The 17,838-nt window shown below is 38.1% G+C and overlaps 1 protein-coding gene across 10 annotated transcripts in view; it reads left to right on the forward strand.

Moving 5' to 3' along the window:
- The window catches only part of GTDC1 (glycosyltransferase like domain containing 1), a 437,175-nt gene that overhangs the window by 324,128 nt on the left and 95,209 nt on the right, over positions 1-17,838 (forward strand). The window lies entirely within an intron of this gene.

The following is a 17,838-nucleotide window of genomic DNA, read 5'->3' on the forward strand; positions in this document are numbered from 1 at the left end:
GTTGACCCAATTCCTTATTTCAAAGAATCACATTGTTAATATCACCACTGGTATCAGAGGAATTTTTGATTCTTGGGAAGTTGTCCAGCTCACGATGTAGATACAGTGTTTTCCAAAATTCTACTTTTCATTTAAAATTCTGCTTTTCAATTTGTTGAATTTGTCATTGCAACAAATATTATCAGTTGCTCACCTTGAAGTGACAGGTTTATATGGTTCATATTCGAGAAATGGCTACCAGACACCCACGTCTGATCGACAGTGGTTTGTCGGTCCATTATTCTATTAAGTAAAATTGGTGTTTCATTTAAAAAGCAGCTAGTTTAGCTCACAACTCAATCATATAAATACTTTCCCTCAAGACAGCCATTGTACCTTGTGTATTTCCAGTTTTATCACACAGAATATTAAGTCTCTTGAAAGGATGAAATTTAATAAAATTAGCAACTTTAAAGCTTCTTCGAGGACATTTTAAAGTGAAACTGATGTTTTGTTTTACTGCGAACGCAGTTGGTTAAGAATACAGTGACTGCTAGTTCAGTTTAGTGCCATTGCCCTGACTCGTGCTAGGGCACCAGCGGTTTTACCCATCAGTGCTTTTTCACTATCAGGGCAATGTCAAGACAGTGAAAAAGGCAAATTACATCTTAGTATTATTATGAAAATAACTTGACTTCGCGGACTCCATTAAAGGGTCTTGAATACCCCCAGGAATTCACAGACTACCCTTTGAGAACCACTGTCAAATGGAATTAATAATGATGTATGCAAAATATGTCTGCCATCAGTCATTGGAATTGCCTAATTTTTAGTTCTCATAGATGAATTTTTCTTGCCCTGAATGTTAATATACTAACATCTAGGTTCAGCAGTTGATAGCAAACAAGTGTTGATGATATATAAGAAAACTTTCTCAGACCAAACAGAATTTGTCTCAATGTGGGTTCAGGAGTTAGGAAGCCATAGGAGAGAGATCTTTTTTTTTTTTTTTTTTTTTTGCGCTACGCGGGCCTCTCACTGTTGTGGCCTCTCCCGTTGCGGAGCACAGGCTCCAGAAGCGCAGGCTCAGCGGCCATGGCTCACGGGCCCAGCCGCTCCGCGGCATGTGGGATCTTCCCGGACCAGGGCACGAACCCGTGTCCCCTGCATCGGCAGGCAGACTCTCAACCATTGCGCCACCAGGGAAGCCCAGGAGAGAGATCTTTGATGTAAGAAATTCTGTTCTGATCTTAAAGCCTCTGTTAGTGCCTCATAACTGAGTGTGTTCTGGTTAAGAAAGGTGAGGTAGGAGTGGCCTGTGACTCAAGGTGAGGAGTTTGAAATTGTTAGTGTAGCAATAGTTATAAGTTCCACCATGACCTCATCACTTGGAAAGTAGGGAAATTGTCAGAGCTTTTCATTTAAAGCAAAATGACTTTTTATGAGCTCTATGATATTTGTAGTATTTCCCATAAAGTAATGATAAAACAAACTTATGCAAAGTTGATAATGGTTAAGGATGTAAATTTGGAAAGGAAAAGACCCAGTCATTAAGAAATAAAAACAGATTTGAAGCATACTTAGGTAAATCTATAACATAGAAAGAATTTGACATACTATATTTTTAGTAACTTTGGTGATTTCTAACTGAAAACAAATCATTGTTATAAAATGGAAAATGATGCTTTATTACTTGAGAGTAAAATAAATTATTATTATTATTATTTTTTTTTTTTTTGCGGTACGTGGGCCTCTCACTGTTGTGGCCTCTCCCGTTGCGGAGCACAGGCTCCAGACGCGCAGGTTCAGCGGCCACGGCTCACGGGCCCAGCCGCTGCGCGGCGTGTGGAATCTTCCTGGACCGGGGCACGAACCCGTGTCCCTTGCATCGGCAGGCGGACTCTCAACCACTGCGCCACCAGGGAAGACCAAAATAAATTATTTTTTTCATTATTTGACTCTCTGAGGTTTAAAAATACAGTTTTGCGAACAAAATTGATTGCTGCCTTCTCAGAGGATATGTGTTGGATGATTGGATGTTATGCTTTCCAGGCCAAAATAACTTATCCTGGTTTTCTTGTTGCTCAGATAGCTTTGGAAAAATTTGGTGAGTAGATTGTTTTAAATCTTTCAGGTTTTACTGGTCATTAGAATACTTAGAATAGAATACTTTTGATGAGCAGTCTTTAGGTGCCACAGCAGAATGTGAACAGAGAGACAAAGTGCTGGCTTTTGGAGACCAATGTTCTTTGTTCTATTTCCGTGTTATGTTTAAATCTGTTTTTCTAAGGGAGACATGATCCTCACAGAATTATAGTTCTGGAAAAGATGGTCATGTGGTCTGGCCATCTGCCTTTCAGCACACTCCACCAAAGATTCCTCAGACCTGTGAGAATCCATCTTACTTGTCCTGATCTCTAAAAAGATGATTCCATACATGCATTCCAGGAGCACTGTCGTTTCTCAGTTAAATACTCTTAATGTAAGGAATATCTGCCTTATAACTAATTATTGTAAGTAAGCTAATTTAAGATTAACTGGGAATAATGGGTAACTGCTCTTTGAAGGAGATCCTCTAACCAGTTCTGTATTTATCCATCAATTGGACAGTCAAAGCTCATGTGAATAATAAGGTTCTTTCTAGTTGATTATAGTTATTCCTAATTCAGTGATAAATTTTCTTAAGTTGTATGTCTTTACCTAGAGGTGTTTGTTTTGTTGTTGTCTGTTTTTGTCTTTAAAGAATTTCAAGTGAACTCTGGCATTTCAGAAACGAAAAACTCTCTAGAGAATTTTACTAGAATCTTTAAAAAGTTGTAATCAAATACCTGGCTTAAATGATTATGTGTTATATCACCAAATAGTTTTATTTTGTCTTCTAACATAGTACCATCAGATGTGTCTCTGGGAGCCTATTCCAGGATTTTTAATTAGTAGGAAAATAAATACCGGGAAATTCATGGCCAGAAAATAGCCTTACAAAATCCTCATTTATAATTTCCAAAATTCCATTCATAGGTCCCTTGCTAACTAAATTTCAAACCATTGAACATATGAAAAAGATAACAGATTCAACATTTAGTTTCTCATTGCCTCTTGGGCTGTTTTTAACTTTCTAACACAGTTTGTCAGCATAAAGAATTTCCACCTATAGTCATTACTGTCTAGGTGGTGTTATCTCTAGAATATCATAAACTAAAGCTCTTGTTACCATTTCCTGCCTAATAGGGTTAAAAAGTTCTCTAAACTTGACTCATTTCTTAAACATGCTAATTGCTGCACAAGATGCTGTTTGATTATGGTATGTTTATGACAGTTATCTTCATCTGCTCAAGGCTCATGTCTGCCTTTGCTTCTCTCTATCACAACTTTTTTGATCAGATCCTTATACCAGACATTTACTTAACACCACAGGTCAAGGGTGACTGAGTTATGAAGTAGATAGCTGGGTGATACAAATGTATGGATGGATGAGTGGGTGGGTGGATGGATGGATGGATGGATGGATGGATGGATGGGTAGGTGGGTAGGTAGATAATTTCTTTGTTACACATATTTGTGTCATGTATATGACTGTGTGTGTGTGTTTATTTCTTACATTAAATTAAATATATTTCTCCTTCCTAGTCACTAAACCTTTCTTCACATTATCCCAGCTGATGTGGCTTCTGTTCATTCAGCCCACTCTTTCCTCCCCCGTTCAGGAGTAATATCCCTCCTGTTGCTCTTCAGAGATGCCCTGAAATCCTCTGCCTTCTATGGACATCTGCCCTAATTTAAGTTCCCCTGATTGTGAATTTCCATGCAGCAATGGCACTGTGCAATCCACTGCACCACATGAATGTGTCACAGAGCTTTGCACTTTTCACACTGCTTCCTAGCCTGACTCATTACATGTTGTAAATGATGTCATTTGTTTTAGATCCTAAGGTCCTCCAGGACAGAAACAGAAACTTGTTTGTTTGTTTATTTGTTTGGGGAGACCTTTTCAATGGCATCTAGCTAGAATACCTGGCATGTAGGAAACTTACTTGATGTTACTTAATGCTGATGTTGATGAATTAGAAGATGACTCTTTGATGATCGACTCTTACTTGCTTAGTAAATCCAGTTGAGGACAAGTGTCTCATCCTGGGAAGAAAGAGTGAGAATATAAATGGATTAGATTAACTGAATGACACGTGGAGATGGTCATGAGATCAGCATCACTTTTACAAAGCATGCTTTCGTTTGTTTTTGGTTTGGTTTTTTTTAATGAAATGCCTTTATAGGAGTTGTAAATACAAATCCTTCAGGACTTTGTTAAGATGGAATAATTCATCTTAACAGAAGGGTAGTAGGAAAAGTGAAATGATGGAGTTTTGGAAGAAAGGTTCAAACTGGTCAAAACCAAAGTAATGTCTTACTTATCATTGAAAAATAAACCTGGAAGGAGAGATCCTTGTAGGTTATTTTTTTACCTACCCCTCTGTCATAATCCAGATGTGTAAATCGTTTTTAAACAATCCATTGAAATTACTTTCTAAACTCCTGTTTACAGTCCCAAGTGAATGAGGTTCTATGGCTTTAGATTACCCAGACCAAGGTTCAGTGACCAGATTTTTATTTCTTTTTTTTTTAACTCAGTCACACCAAAGAATTTCAAGGTAGAATGGCAATAACTATTATAAATTATGTAAGGGTTTTTTTCTCTTGTATCATCTTTATTGGCTGTGCAACTAATTAGCTATTTCAGCACTATTCAGGCTAGCATCACTTGTTGGTTAAACAAAAGAAGGGGAAATTTCAGAACACAAAGAACCGAAATGTTTGAGATTTGTCCTTGCTTAGATGTATACCTCAGAGTGCCTATCTCCTGTTGAAGGAAATAATTTATCGTGATCTTAGTCAAAAGCATTCCTCTCTTTGCTGTCCTTTTTTATTAATTTAGATATGTTTCTAAGATGAGAAGTGATGTTACTTCTAATTATGGTTACATGTAGTTAATTTCCTTCTTTTTTCCTAAGCTTGGTGTGAAAGGCAGTTTCCTCCAAAAGAGGGGCGGTAGTCGGGGGAGCTGGTTACCAGGAGGGGAGAATACTGATAGAGCTGATCTTCCTGTTGCCTTAGCAACAGATTTATTTATTAGGGGTTGAAATGACATGAGTTAATATACCGCATACCTGCTGATCGGCAAACTCCCCTATTTCAGCTGCAGTTGACAATTAAGTCCTGGACAGCTACAGCCAGGGGTTAATGTTCCTCATTAGGAGAACTAGGTCATTACCGGGAAATCAAGGCACTTAAGGCAGCCTGGGTAAAATACAAAATTCAGCATCTAGATGAGTGAGGCTTTTTTATGTTAATTAACCTTATTTTCCTAGGTTTAAAAAAAATCTTATATGCACATGACAGTGGATCAATTAATTGAAAAAAAGAGCTAGTTTACTTATTCTGAGTTGTCTTCATTTCCTTTGCAAGGATTTCATTATTTTATGGAAAATTCTTATGTCTATATGATGAGTAAAAAGGGTATTAAAATTAAGAAGGGAATCATCATGGAAATCAGCTTTACCACAAGGGAATGAGCAAATAAAAGCCTTGGAAATGAAAATAAATAAGCTTTGCTAATAATACCTCACCTAAGGAGCAGAATATAAGCCCATCAGAGCTGGGAGATATTTAGAGGTACTTCTTTGCTTCTTTATTAAGCAGTTACATAGTTATTTGACCTTCAGAACCTGAAACTTTGGAAAAGTGATTCCAAGTGGTTTGTAAACATTCTATTTGCAGAAAGCCGTATAGCAGTTTAACAAACGATAACTTTCCAGTTCATAATTGGCTGTTTTTAATACCAATAAAATTAGATACATTAGTTAAAAGCTTTTATTAAAATGTCTGAGTGGGTGTTTTTTTCACTTGATAAGTTGATAAATAATGTATCAAGCCCCTTCTGAAAGCTTTGTTTTCTTATTTCTTTAAAGAGCCTTTACATTGAAAGGGGGGTATTTACAGAGTAGAAAAAGATTTATTGCCCAGAATCCTATTTTATCTTCATTACTGTACTGCCTCCATTGAAATCACTTCTTTCCAGTTCTTTGACTTCTGGTAACTTTCTCTGTGGGACATAAACAAAAGCCAAAAGGTGCACTTACCATCAATATCCCCTAAAATACTGTCCCTTCAACATCAAAATCACTTTGTTTCTCCTCCCTCTAACCATATACTATAAACTGTCCTTATTAATGTGAAAATAATTGATTGACTTCCAGAAACTTAGTTTAGAACTTTTGTTGGCATTTCTCCTCCCGTCCGAAAAAAATGTACATCTCTCCTTTAATTGATTATCTCTCTGTGATTCAGCGTATATTTTCATCTCCTCCTCCAAATTGTTTTCCTATTATATAAGTGAAACTGGTCCCACAGATACTTCTTTAGAAAATACCTAAATACTTCTTTAGAAAATATCTAAATTCTTTAGAAAATTCTAGTAAACCTTTGTTAGGAGCATGTAGATTGCCACTTATCGTCTGATTTAGCATAAAGTTTCTGCTTTAGGTGTCACCTCTCAAGGCTGAAATTAGACATGATCCTTACACAACTGCCTCTTTTCACCTGCCCTGGCCGATCCTTGGTTTTAACAAGAACTCTTCTAAAGGAGAAATTTTTTCCTCAGTTTCAGAATTGCCACCCGAGAGCCAGAGTTCTAGAATAAGGCAGTATGGAAGAGACTTGTTAACTTTTCACCAACGTGTCTTTGTCTTTTTCTTGGGGACACAATTGGACCACATTTTCTAGCTTCCACCGCAGTTTGGTGTGGCTGCGTGACTGGTGTTAGGCAGTAAATGTAAGCAGAAGTGATGTGGACCGCTTCCAGGCCTGGACTGTAAAAATGTCCCACCAACATTCCACCACATTCTCTCTCCCTTTGAGGGGGCAGACACGGAAGGCACTTCTTAAAGATGACAGTGCCTCTTTCAACTTGGGTCGTTGGATTGACCCCCAATGAAGAGGGCTGCCCTTTGATCTGCCCACCTGCCAACTACTCTGACATGCACCATTATACATTTTTTAATCCATATCTTTTAGTGCAGCCACCCTACCTGAATGAATGCAGACAGCCATTACAGTAATCTAGGTAAATGTGGTGGTTTCCCTAGGGTAGTGGCAATGGATGTTGTAAGAAGGAATCAGGATATATTTTAAAGATTTTGGCCTAAGTGGATAAACGCAGGTACTGTTTGCTGAGGTGGAGAACACTTGGGGAGGGTAAGGTTTAGAAAGTTTTCATTTGAATGTACTGAGTGAGAGGTATCTTTTAGACATGCAAGGGGAGGTTTCAAGTTGGAAGCTAGAAATACAAGTCTTTTATTCAGATGAGCAGTCAGGACTGAAGATAGAAATGTGGGTGTTATCAGCATGATATGTTCGATTCCCATAAAACATTTTAAAAATATGTTGGATTTTAAGTCTTATAAATTACTTTTTTTTTTTTTTTTTTTTTTTTTGCTGTACGCGGGCCTCTCACTGTTGTGGCCTCTCCCGTTGCGGAGCACAGGCTCCAGACGCGCAGGCTTAGCGGCCATGACTCATGGGCCCAGCCGCTCTGCGGCATGTGGGATCTTCTCAGACCGGGGCACGAACCCGCGTCCCCTGCATCGGCAGGCCGACTCTCAACCACTGCGCCACCAGGGAAGCCCCATAGATTACATTTTTAAGTTTTCTGATTTTAAACGTTGAATTCATCCTGATTCTGTGGACAGCGGTTGTAGCCTAGTGATAGTTACAGCATAGTAAAGTCTGGTCTTTCTACAAGTCCTGGTGTCACAGTTACCAGCTTTGGCTCTTCAGACAAGTTATCTACTCTCTAACTTCAGTTTTCTTCTTTATATGATGAGAATAATGTTGAGTACATTATAGGATTGTTCTGAGGATTAAAGAATATGATATATGTAAATGAGTTATCACAGTTTCTGCTAGAGAATAAGCACTTAATAACCATTAGCTATTATTATTACTAAATAATAGAGTACTTCACTCCCTCACATAGAATTGTCACTTTTGCCCACCATCTCTTATTGGTCAAAATCAATTTTTTCTTAACTCCCTGGAAAAAGAAAAGAAAAGAAACAGCTAAATAAAGTCGTCTTTTTTTGTCTTCATTTTCAGCCTACCCAAAACAAGTACATACTGTACAGAAAAATGGAATTAAGCTACAGAGCAAACACTTCTAAGGAGCAGCATCTGCCTTGTAAATGAAGTTTATAAAAGGCTACCAAATGTCCCTTCACATTTTTATGATTGTTAGGGTATTACTAAACCTGGATGGAAAAATGTTTTTTGAGGCTCTTACATCAAGCCCCCAAGGTGTCAATATCACAAATTATTTCCGTTTTTTACAAGATGGCTGCCATGAGCCTTCACTTAGGAATGGCAGTGCTGTTTGAGCAGGACTTATATAGTTTTAAAGGTATGATTTGCTAAAAGGCACTTTCTACCTTTATAATTGTCAAATTTTACACATTTTTTTTTAAAAAACAGCTTTAATGGGCTATAACTTATATATCACAAAATTCATCCATTTTAAATAATACAACTTAATGAGTTTTAATGAATTTACAGAGTTCCATAACCATCACCATAATCCAATTTTAGAACATTTTTATCACCCCAGAAAGAATCCTCATGCCCCTTTGCAATCACTCTCTGTTCCCACCCTGACTCCAGGAAACCACTGATCTGCTTCCTCTCTCTGCAGATTTTTCTTTTCTGGACATTTCATATACATGGAATCATAAACTGTGTGGTCTTTTGCATATGCTTTCTTTCACTTAAGTCAGTGTTCTTGAGGTTTGTCCATGTTGTAACAGGGATCAGTAGTCTGTTCCTTTCTAAGGCTGAGTAATATTCCATTGTATGGGTATAACACATTTTGTTTATTCATTTATCATTTAATAGACATTTTGACTCTTTCCACTTTTTTGCTTATTGTGAATAATGCTCCTATGAACATTTTCGTGAAGTCTTTGTCTACACATATGTTTTCATTTTCCTTGTGTAGATACCTAGGGGTGGAATTACTAAGTTGTCTGATAAATTTACATTTAACTTTTTAAGAAACAAGCAGATCACATTTAAGGATGACACCTATTAACTCTTCCTCCTTAGATTCATTCAGTCATTTAAAAATGTTTTTGAACTTTTTCTAAAACCAGCCACTGTACTAAGCACTAGATATAGTCAACTCTTGATTATCCTCTGTCATTGGAATGAAATGTAGGCTGGACGTTTAAAATCTCCTCATTATTCATTAACCTAATGCTGGGCATTCTTTCAGGTGTCTTCAGCAAAAAGTCTCTGATCCTAATGGATCTATTATCCCAAGCAGGTATGTGATAGGTTGCTACCGGGAATCCAAGAAGAAAGGCATAATCCTCTGCTCGCTAAAAGTCCAGAGTCTAGGAAGGGAGACAGATGCAGAATGCCTGCATAGATCTCCGTGTCCCTGCCATTTTCTAAAAGATAACATGCTGAAATTCTGACTCCTGCTTTTTTCCCCTAAGTTATTTTACACTCATTTATGAATGGTACATTAATGACCCTTACATGCAGCTCCAAATGGTTGTCTTGTTTGATTCCTCTTCATTTAACTCTCTATTAGTTCTCGATGGCTACCATAACAAAATACCACAACACTGACAGCTTAAAACAAGAGAAATCTATTCTGTCACAGTTCTGGAGGCCAGAAGTGAAAAATTGGTATCACTGGGCTAAAATCAGGATGTTAGCAGAGCTTGACTCCCTCTGGAGGGTCTAAGGAAGAAGCCTCCTTCCCTCTTCCTTACATCTTCCAGCCTCTAATGGCCACCAGCAATCCTTAGTCTTAGTCTCCATTCTCTGTCTCTGGGGTCACACTGCGTTCTCCTCTTCCATCTGTATCAAATCTCCCTTTGCCTCCCTCTTATGATGACATATGTGATTGCATTTAGGGCCCACCCAGATATTCCAGGATAATCTCCCTATCTCAACATCCTTGACTTAATCACATCTGCAAAGTCCTTTTTTGCCAAATAAGGTAACATTCACAAGTTTCAAGGGTCAGAATATGGAGATCTTTTGGGGGGCCATTATTCAACCTAACAAAAGCTGCATATGCAATCAGTATGAAGTCGTTCATTCATTCATTCATTCATTCATTCAATACTTCTTGAGCATATAGTACATGCCAGGCAGTGAAATAAGCATTGAGGATATAACTGTAAGGAAAAATTCTCACATATAGTCCTTGCCTGCTTGGGGCTTCAATAGCCATTAATCAAATAAAATTTCCCTGAGATAAGCATTACAAAGGAGAAATGGAAAGACAGAATGATATGCAACTTTTTTGTAAATATGTTACACATTTATTATAAATACTTTAAATAATAAAGAAATGTACAAATGAGGAAGTTTTGAAAACCTCACTGAAAAAATCTGCCATACAAAAGTAATTGCCATTCTTGATGTTTCTTTCATTCCATATTCCTGTCTACTAATTTTTGATTTTTTCAATAATTACCATAGTGATTTTAATATACAAACTTACCCATACATTTACCTCTTTCCTTGCCTCTTATTCCCTCTTGCACATTAGACCTTTCCTTCTGCCCAAAGAATTGCTTTTAGTGAGTGCTCATGGCAAACTCATCTGAAATTATCTTTTATTTCTCTCTTGTTCTTTAAGGATATCTTTTCTGAGTATACAATTCTAGGTTAAGATTACATTCTTTCGGATTTATTTTGCTATCAAGAAGTTGCTTAATCGGACTTTAATCTCTAGCTACTTTAAAGATCTTGTCTTTGTCTTTGGTGTGCTTCACTTTCACATATGTGTAGGAATGGATTTCTTTCTTAAGCTTACTTGGGATTTGTTAACAGTTTTTAACTCTTTGAATTGATGTCTTTCATCACTTCTAGAAAATATCCACTATTATATCTACAAATATTGCCTCTGCCTCATTCTCTCTCTCTCTCTTTTTTTTAGTATTCTGTGTCTTGATTTTTCTGACCATCTCTTATTTCTTACCCTTTCTTTCATGTTTCCCATGTCTTTTTATTCTGGATCCTGGATATTTTCTTTGGGTTTATCTTTGAGTTTACTAATTCTCCCTTAATTTCAATCATTATATTTTACATCACTCAAACTTCTTTTTGTTAATTTTTCAATACTGGTTGGTCATTTTTAAAGTCCCCTGCTCTTCATATATTTAATCTCTTGTTTCTTTAAACACTTCAAACATACAACTTTTATATTCCATGTTTGATAATTCCAATATCTGAAACCTTTGTGGGTCTGCTGTCTTTTTTCTCTTTGATCATGGTGCCTTGTTTCCTATATGTTTTTGATTTTTGACTGTGAAGCCATATTTTTCAGAACTTTAGCAAAGGGAATTCTTTGAAGATTGCCCAAGTTGTATCTGGATTTCTCCAGAGGGGATGTGTGTTGCCTCTAGTACTACTTCAAACTAAATTCTCATTTAAGGTTGTTTGTTTTTTAGACCATTCAGGTAGCTTGATGTCAGGTTTCAGACTTATTTCAAGGCCGATGTGAAATTTGTAAGGGAAATTTTACTACTCTGTAACAGCAGCATATCTCTTCACAATATCTCTCCCGTGGATGCTTTCCTTTCCATCTTACTGCTGTACCATACCCCTGGTTCAATCCTTGGTAATGTAAACCTAGACTATCATAATAACCTTATTTTCTCTTCTCTGACCTTAGCACCCTCCAGTTCAAAGTGGGGTAAATATCCCAACCTTCTTCATGTCATTTTGCTCAGAGACCTTCTGTGGCTTTCACGTACCACATCATTGATCTCAGCATTGGCTGCCCATTAAAATGAGGAGTTTTGGGGGTTTTTGTTTTGTTTTTTTAATTAAGAATGCCTGTTCCCCTCATACAAATTAAACCTGAATTTCTGAGAGTGGGAACCTTGCGTCAATTTTTTTTTTTTTTTTTAAGCATCCCAGTCAACTCTGATGTGTAGCCAAGATTGAGAAGTACTAGTCTGCAGAAATTTTTTTTTGAAAAAGGAATTGCCTTAATCCAGCAGTTAAGACCTTATAGGATGGTGGTGCTCAACCCTGCCTGCACGTAAGACAATACTCAAGTGCAAGCCCCACCCTGAGGGATTCTGATTCAGTTGGTCTGAGATGGAGCCCAGGTATTGGTGTTTTTAGTAGTTCCTAAGATTTGCAATGTGCCAGATTGAGAACCACTGCTCTTGGATGACAAAGTCACAGGCTTACAGCCACCAAGCTGGTAGCATTAATGAGTAAAAAAGGCTAGCTGGGAACTGTGAAGGCTGGAGGGCACCACCCCTCCAGAAGGTGCAGGCAGCCCTCAGCTCTTACTGATGGCAAAACATGGCCACCACTTAGCAAGCCTGCTCTATGTACAGCCCCATCTCACTTCTCCAGTCAAATCTTAAGAGTACTTGAAAAATAAGCAAATATACTCTCTGTTTATGAGTATGTGTATATACACACTCCTCCAGCCAGGAATTAGGGAGTATGTTCATTCACCTTGCTTTTTCCCCAGCTCAGTGCTTTTGCTCCTGTTCTATTCCTTAACTTCAATGCTGTCCTTTCTCCTCCATATCTGTCTAAATCATCACCATCTTCTAAGGGTCAGTTCAGGTTTTCTCTGACCTGACAATGGAGAGCTGATGACTGAAGGAAACGGGTGTTTTGGGAGGGGCGTGTTCCCTTTTGTCTTATATAAACCACTCTCCTTGGGGCTCTATTTATCTTGCACATGCTTTGGAACTTAAATAAAACAAAGCTTTATATGGTTAAGCTTATTGGTGTTTTAGCTTTATGATTACCACCAGATAGTTTTATAAATGGATATTTATTACATTAAGAAATCTATCGGACTTCCCTGGTGGCGCAGTGGTTGAGAGTCCGCCTGCCGATGCAGGGGACACGGGCTCGTGCCCCGGTCTGGGAAGATCCCACATGCCGCCAAGCGGCTGGGCCCGTGAGCCATGGCTGGGCCTGCGCGTCCGGAGCCTGTGCTCCGCGCAGTGAGAGGCCTGCGTACCGCAAACAAACAACAAAAAAAGAAATCTACCATAGGGACTTCCCTGGTGGTCCAGTGGTTAAGATTCTGTGCTCCCAGTGCAGGGGTCATAGGTTCCATCCCTGGTCGGCAGACTAAGATCCCACATGCCGCATGGTGTGGCCAAACAAAATTTAAAAAAATTTAAAAAAAATGTTGAGCATTCTTTATATAATATAGTAGACAGATACTAGAAACTAAGAGTTCTTAACATGTGGATTAGTTAGGTAAGGATTAAAAAGCACAAAGACTGAATAAAAGGTATTTTTAATAGATAAAGTGAATAAGAGGTAAGGAAAAATAAAAACAGAATATCTCAAAATCTGATTTATGCTGGGGAAAGATGAGTCGATAGGAATGTCTTAGGTAAAATAACAGCAAAAGCAAGCCCCATTCATTCCTTAAGCTAAAATGTTTATGTGCAAGGCATTTATTTAAAAGATATATTACATACAAACTACTATGTATAAAATAAATAAGATACAAGGATGTAATGTACAGCACAGGGAATATAGCCAATATTTTATAATAACTTTCAATGGAGTGTCATCTATAAAAATGTTGACTCACTGTGTTGTACACCTGAAAGTAATATAATACTGTAAATCAACTATACTTGAATAAAAAAATAACAAAAATACATATTACAATAATATTGCCCTTTTAGATGAAAGAACTTAAATTTGTAATTTAGCCATTTGTAAAAGAGCCATGTTAAATGAACTTGAACTATAGTCCTAAGTAAAAGGAATCCAAGATATAACGATTCCCTCATTGATTTATTTAAACATTCAGTACATATTTACAAGGGGCAAGGAAGTTGGCATCCCCAGTGTCCACGTACACCAGGTTGTAATTTGTGAGCACAGACTGCCTGGTTCGAATCCCAGGTCTGCCCTTTACCACTGGGCCACTTTGGGAACTTGCAAAGCGTCAGTTTCTTAGTCTATAAATTATGTGGAAGAATGTTACCTACCTCACAGAGTTGTTGTGAGGAGGCAGTGATTTTATCCATCCAGTGGTCTTAGAATAGTTCCTGATCCATATAAGGGCTGTATAAGTTTATGCTCTTATTATTAATCTTTGCTTCCCAATAACTCAACTCTGTTACCTCAGGATTCTCTCAGTGGATTTATGATAATTCAGTAAAATTTAAGTTCTCCCTTCTTTCTCCTTCACGTAGCACTTAAGTTCTAAGGATGCTTAGGAACGCCAGGGGAGAAAGCTTGGTCTCAATGGGCACATGGCCACATTGGCATCCTTTGAAAGGAATATTGTCCTGTCTGGTTCTTGGTGATCACCTCACAGAGCTGGCGTCTAGTACGTTCAGTTCCCATCTGCCTGTGTGCACTGAGTTGTTCACCCTGTGTGCACTGCAGGGGCCTCTCAGTGTAACGCAGTGCCACCTGTGTCCCGCTGGCCGTCTGGAAACTTCTTTCTCTTACTCAGGGTTTTTGGAATTTTTGGTTGCTCTCCCATTCCACTTCTGGACCTCAGAAAACCCAGCAAATGTCCTTGTAGTCTTCCCGGACCCAGGCTGTTTATTTTCCTCAGTTGATCCCATGTCGTGCTGGCCACAGGAGCTGCTGCAAAGCTGCTGGTTTCTAGAGGAAAAGGCACAAGACCAGGGTCACTCTCCCAACAAACAGGCTCTCTGCCACCCTGTTTACCCCAGCTTTCAGCCCTGGAATCCACTCAACATTGTCTCTGTTCTCTCCAACTTGCCTCCCTTAGCCCATCCTTAGATTTTTGGGCTGGGGGAGCTGGGGGCTGGCAGTGTAGGGAGAGTGTTGAGAGAAACCTACTTAGTATTATTCTCCAAAATTATTGATTAGACCTCAGCCTCAGAATTTTGATGTGGAAATCAAGAATTCACCATTGTTTGCCTTCTCTCTGCATTTCTGCCTAATAACCCTACCTTAAGGGCAAAGACTAGAACATCCTTGTTGCGGGAGGGTGGGTGGTGGGGAGGAGCGGATTTGCAAAGTAGGAAATACCGAGGGAGGAAGCCTATTAAGCACATTGATTAATACTTCAAATATTATCCTTCTACACATGTATTGATAGGGCTTCTTTTGAGACCCCCTGCCTCAAGAGCTCCCAGATAATTGCATTACAACATAATAAGTGAAAACCCAAAAGAGGAAGCAACTAATTTTGCCTGGAAAATTCAGGCAACGCTTCACCGAGGAAGTAAGGATAATTGAAAGAGGAATTCCGTTAGACACAGCTCCTGGCCCACATGTGTTGCAAGGAAGAACACTGAACTAAACTGGATGTGAACTTGAACTCAGGGAGCCAGAAAGACTCAACCAGAACTGGCCATAGTGCTTTTCTTCTTGTGTCCATTTGTAAGTCTACATTGGGGCGAACGGTCTGGTGGACACGATCCCTCCATCCCTCCATCCCTTGTGTATGGGGCTGCCCCCAGGGCTAGAATGAAGTTGGTGGATAGCAGCTTGACACCCGCAGTCCTACCTGAGGTCCTAGAAAGCTCTGGTCTTCTCTTGTGTCAGAGCCCAGAACTTCTAAACTGGAGGCTATTTTATTTTACTTTACTTGCATATTATATTGTATTTTTTTCACGTATTTTTTAAATTAATTTTTATTGAAGTATAGTTGCTTTACAATGTTGTGTTAGTTTCTTGCTGTACAGCAAAGTGAATCAGTTATACATATACACATACCCACTCTTTTTAAGATTTCCTTCCCATTTATGTCACCACAGAGCACTGAGTAGAGTTCCCTGTACTATACAATAGGTTCTCATTAGTTATCTATTTTATACATAGCAGTGTATATATGTCAATCCCAGTCTCCCAATTCATCCCACACTCCCCTTCCCCCTTGGTAACCATAAGTTTGTTCTCTACATCTGTGACTTTATTTCTGCTTTGCAAATAAGTTCATTTCTACCATTTTTCTAGATTCCACGTATAAGCGATATCATACGATATTTGTTTTTCACTTTCTGGCTTATTTCACTCTGTGTGACAGTCTCTAGGTCCATATGCGTCTCTGCAAATGGCACTATTTCATTCCTTTTTATGTCTGAGTAGTATTCCATTGTATACATGCACCACATCTTCTTTATCCGTTCCTCTGTCGATGGACATTTAAGTTTCGAGGCCATTTTAAAAGCTTTACCTGTTGCAGACCTACTCCTTATTTTAGGAGCCGGCCTCCAGCCAATGTGAAATGGGTAAGTTTTTCCATAGCAGGCACGCCCTATCTTACTTTTGTGTGCTATTTACCCTCCTCCTAGCATGAGCCATTTAGCTCTCACCTAGGCATCCCAAATTTCCTTTTGTTTTTTGCTATTTCACACAATTCTAACCTTCCCTATGTGTTCTTCACATTTCAAAATCTCGTCTTCTTGACCTTCCTGCTTTAACCATCGAGTTTACATACTCTTAGTAATCTGTTTCAATATATTAATCCTCAAAGAATACAAAATACACACATATAATTTTAAATTAAATCCCACTAACGTGTACATACTTGCTAATATCTTGATGTCTTATCTCCTCAGGGATATTTGTGTTTTAAAGAGGTTACTTGTATACCTACTTCTCCAAAATGAAACACAAAAGGGAATTTTTGCTTATTCATCCAACCATCCAGCCATCAAATAATATTTAGTACCAACCTTCTGTGAACAGGTACTTTGTTAAAACTGTACAACCAAGATATGTCAAAGGCTCCAGGCTTAGGGAACTTCAGGCATTAACAGTCACAGATGAGCTTTGTGGACAATGGACTTTCCTTCTTATCTCTCAGATCACAGCACAGGGGAACAGGCTCTCTCCTTGACTGGAACTTAGACTCCTTGAGGGTTGGGTCTCCTGTTCTCTTTAGTCATACTTGCATCCCAGTGCCTTGTGTAAATTCTGTCTGGCACGCAGAGGTGCCTAGTTCGCCTTCATCGAATAAATTCCTGACTTCGGCGACAAGGATATTCTTCTCCTAAGGCCAAAAACTTACACTAGATGAGAGATTTTTTGTTGTTCTGAATTTTTATACTTTAAATAATACACTTGGACCCTAGAACCAACCACAGTGTTTTGTTATGTATCATTTTGAATATAAAGCTGGTCTGCTTGGCATTCTTCCTAAAGGTAATTGATATTCAAGTAAAGACAAGACCCCTTTATAACCTTTCCTTGGTGGGTTTTATATTGCAGGTCCAATTTACAGATGAAGACACCTAAGAGGCATTTATTACATATCTGTCCTGTAAATGCATCAAAGACATAAAACCACTGACTTCTTTCTTTGACTTGAATGGTTAAAATTGTCCATCATTTTAATACTTCTGAAATCTAAAATATACTAATATATAAGTTAACTTTTAAGTTTAAATAACTGTGAAAAAATATTAAAATGTAATCATATAAAGCCAAATTAGAATATTGAAGAAACTCTGTGCAAAAAATTGAAAAATTAATTCTTTAATTTTGATCTCAAATACATACTGCTCTCGAGAATATGGGTGAACTTTTTCCTAAATGAAAATATTGTCATAACTGAATATACACATACTACTGAATCTTTGGGTAAGTTCTCATTTGGAAAGTATGATACAGATTTCATTTTTAAAAAATGAAGTCCATAAAATCTGAGTCTAAAACAGAAGAAACAGGTTTTTTAATGTTACCTTTTTAAAAGATTACCTTTATTTTAGGATGTTCATGGGAAATTCAACTTCCAGTGCCATTCTAATACATAAAAAATGAATGTCAGGAAAAAAATTGTTTCATGTACCAGCCAATGTATTT

This window comes from Delphinus delphis, chromosome 7, assembly GCF_949987515.2.
Source record: "Delphinus delphis chromosome 7, mDelDel1.2, whole genome shotgun sequence".
Classification (NCBI taxonomy): Eukaryota; Metazoa; Chordata; class Mammalia; order Artiodactyla; family Delphinidae; genus Delphinus; species Delphinus delphis.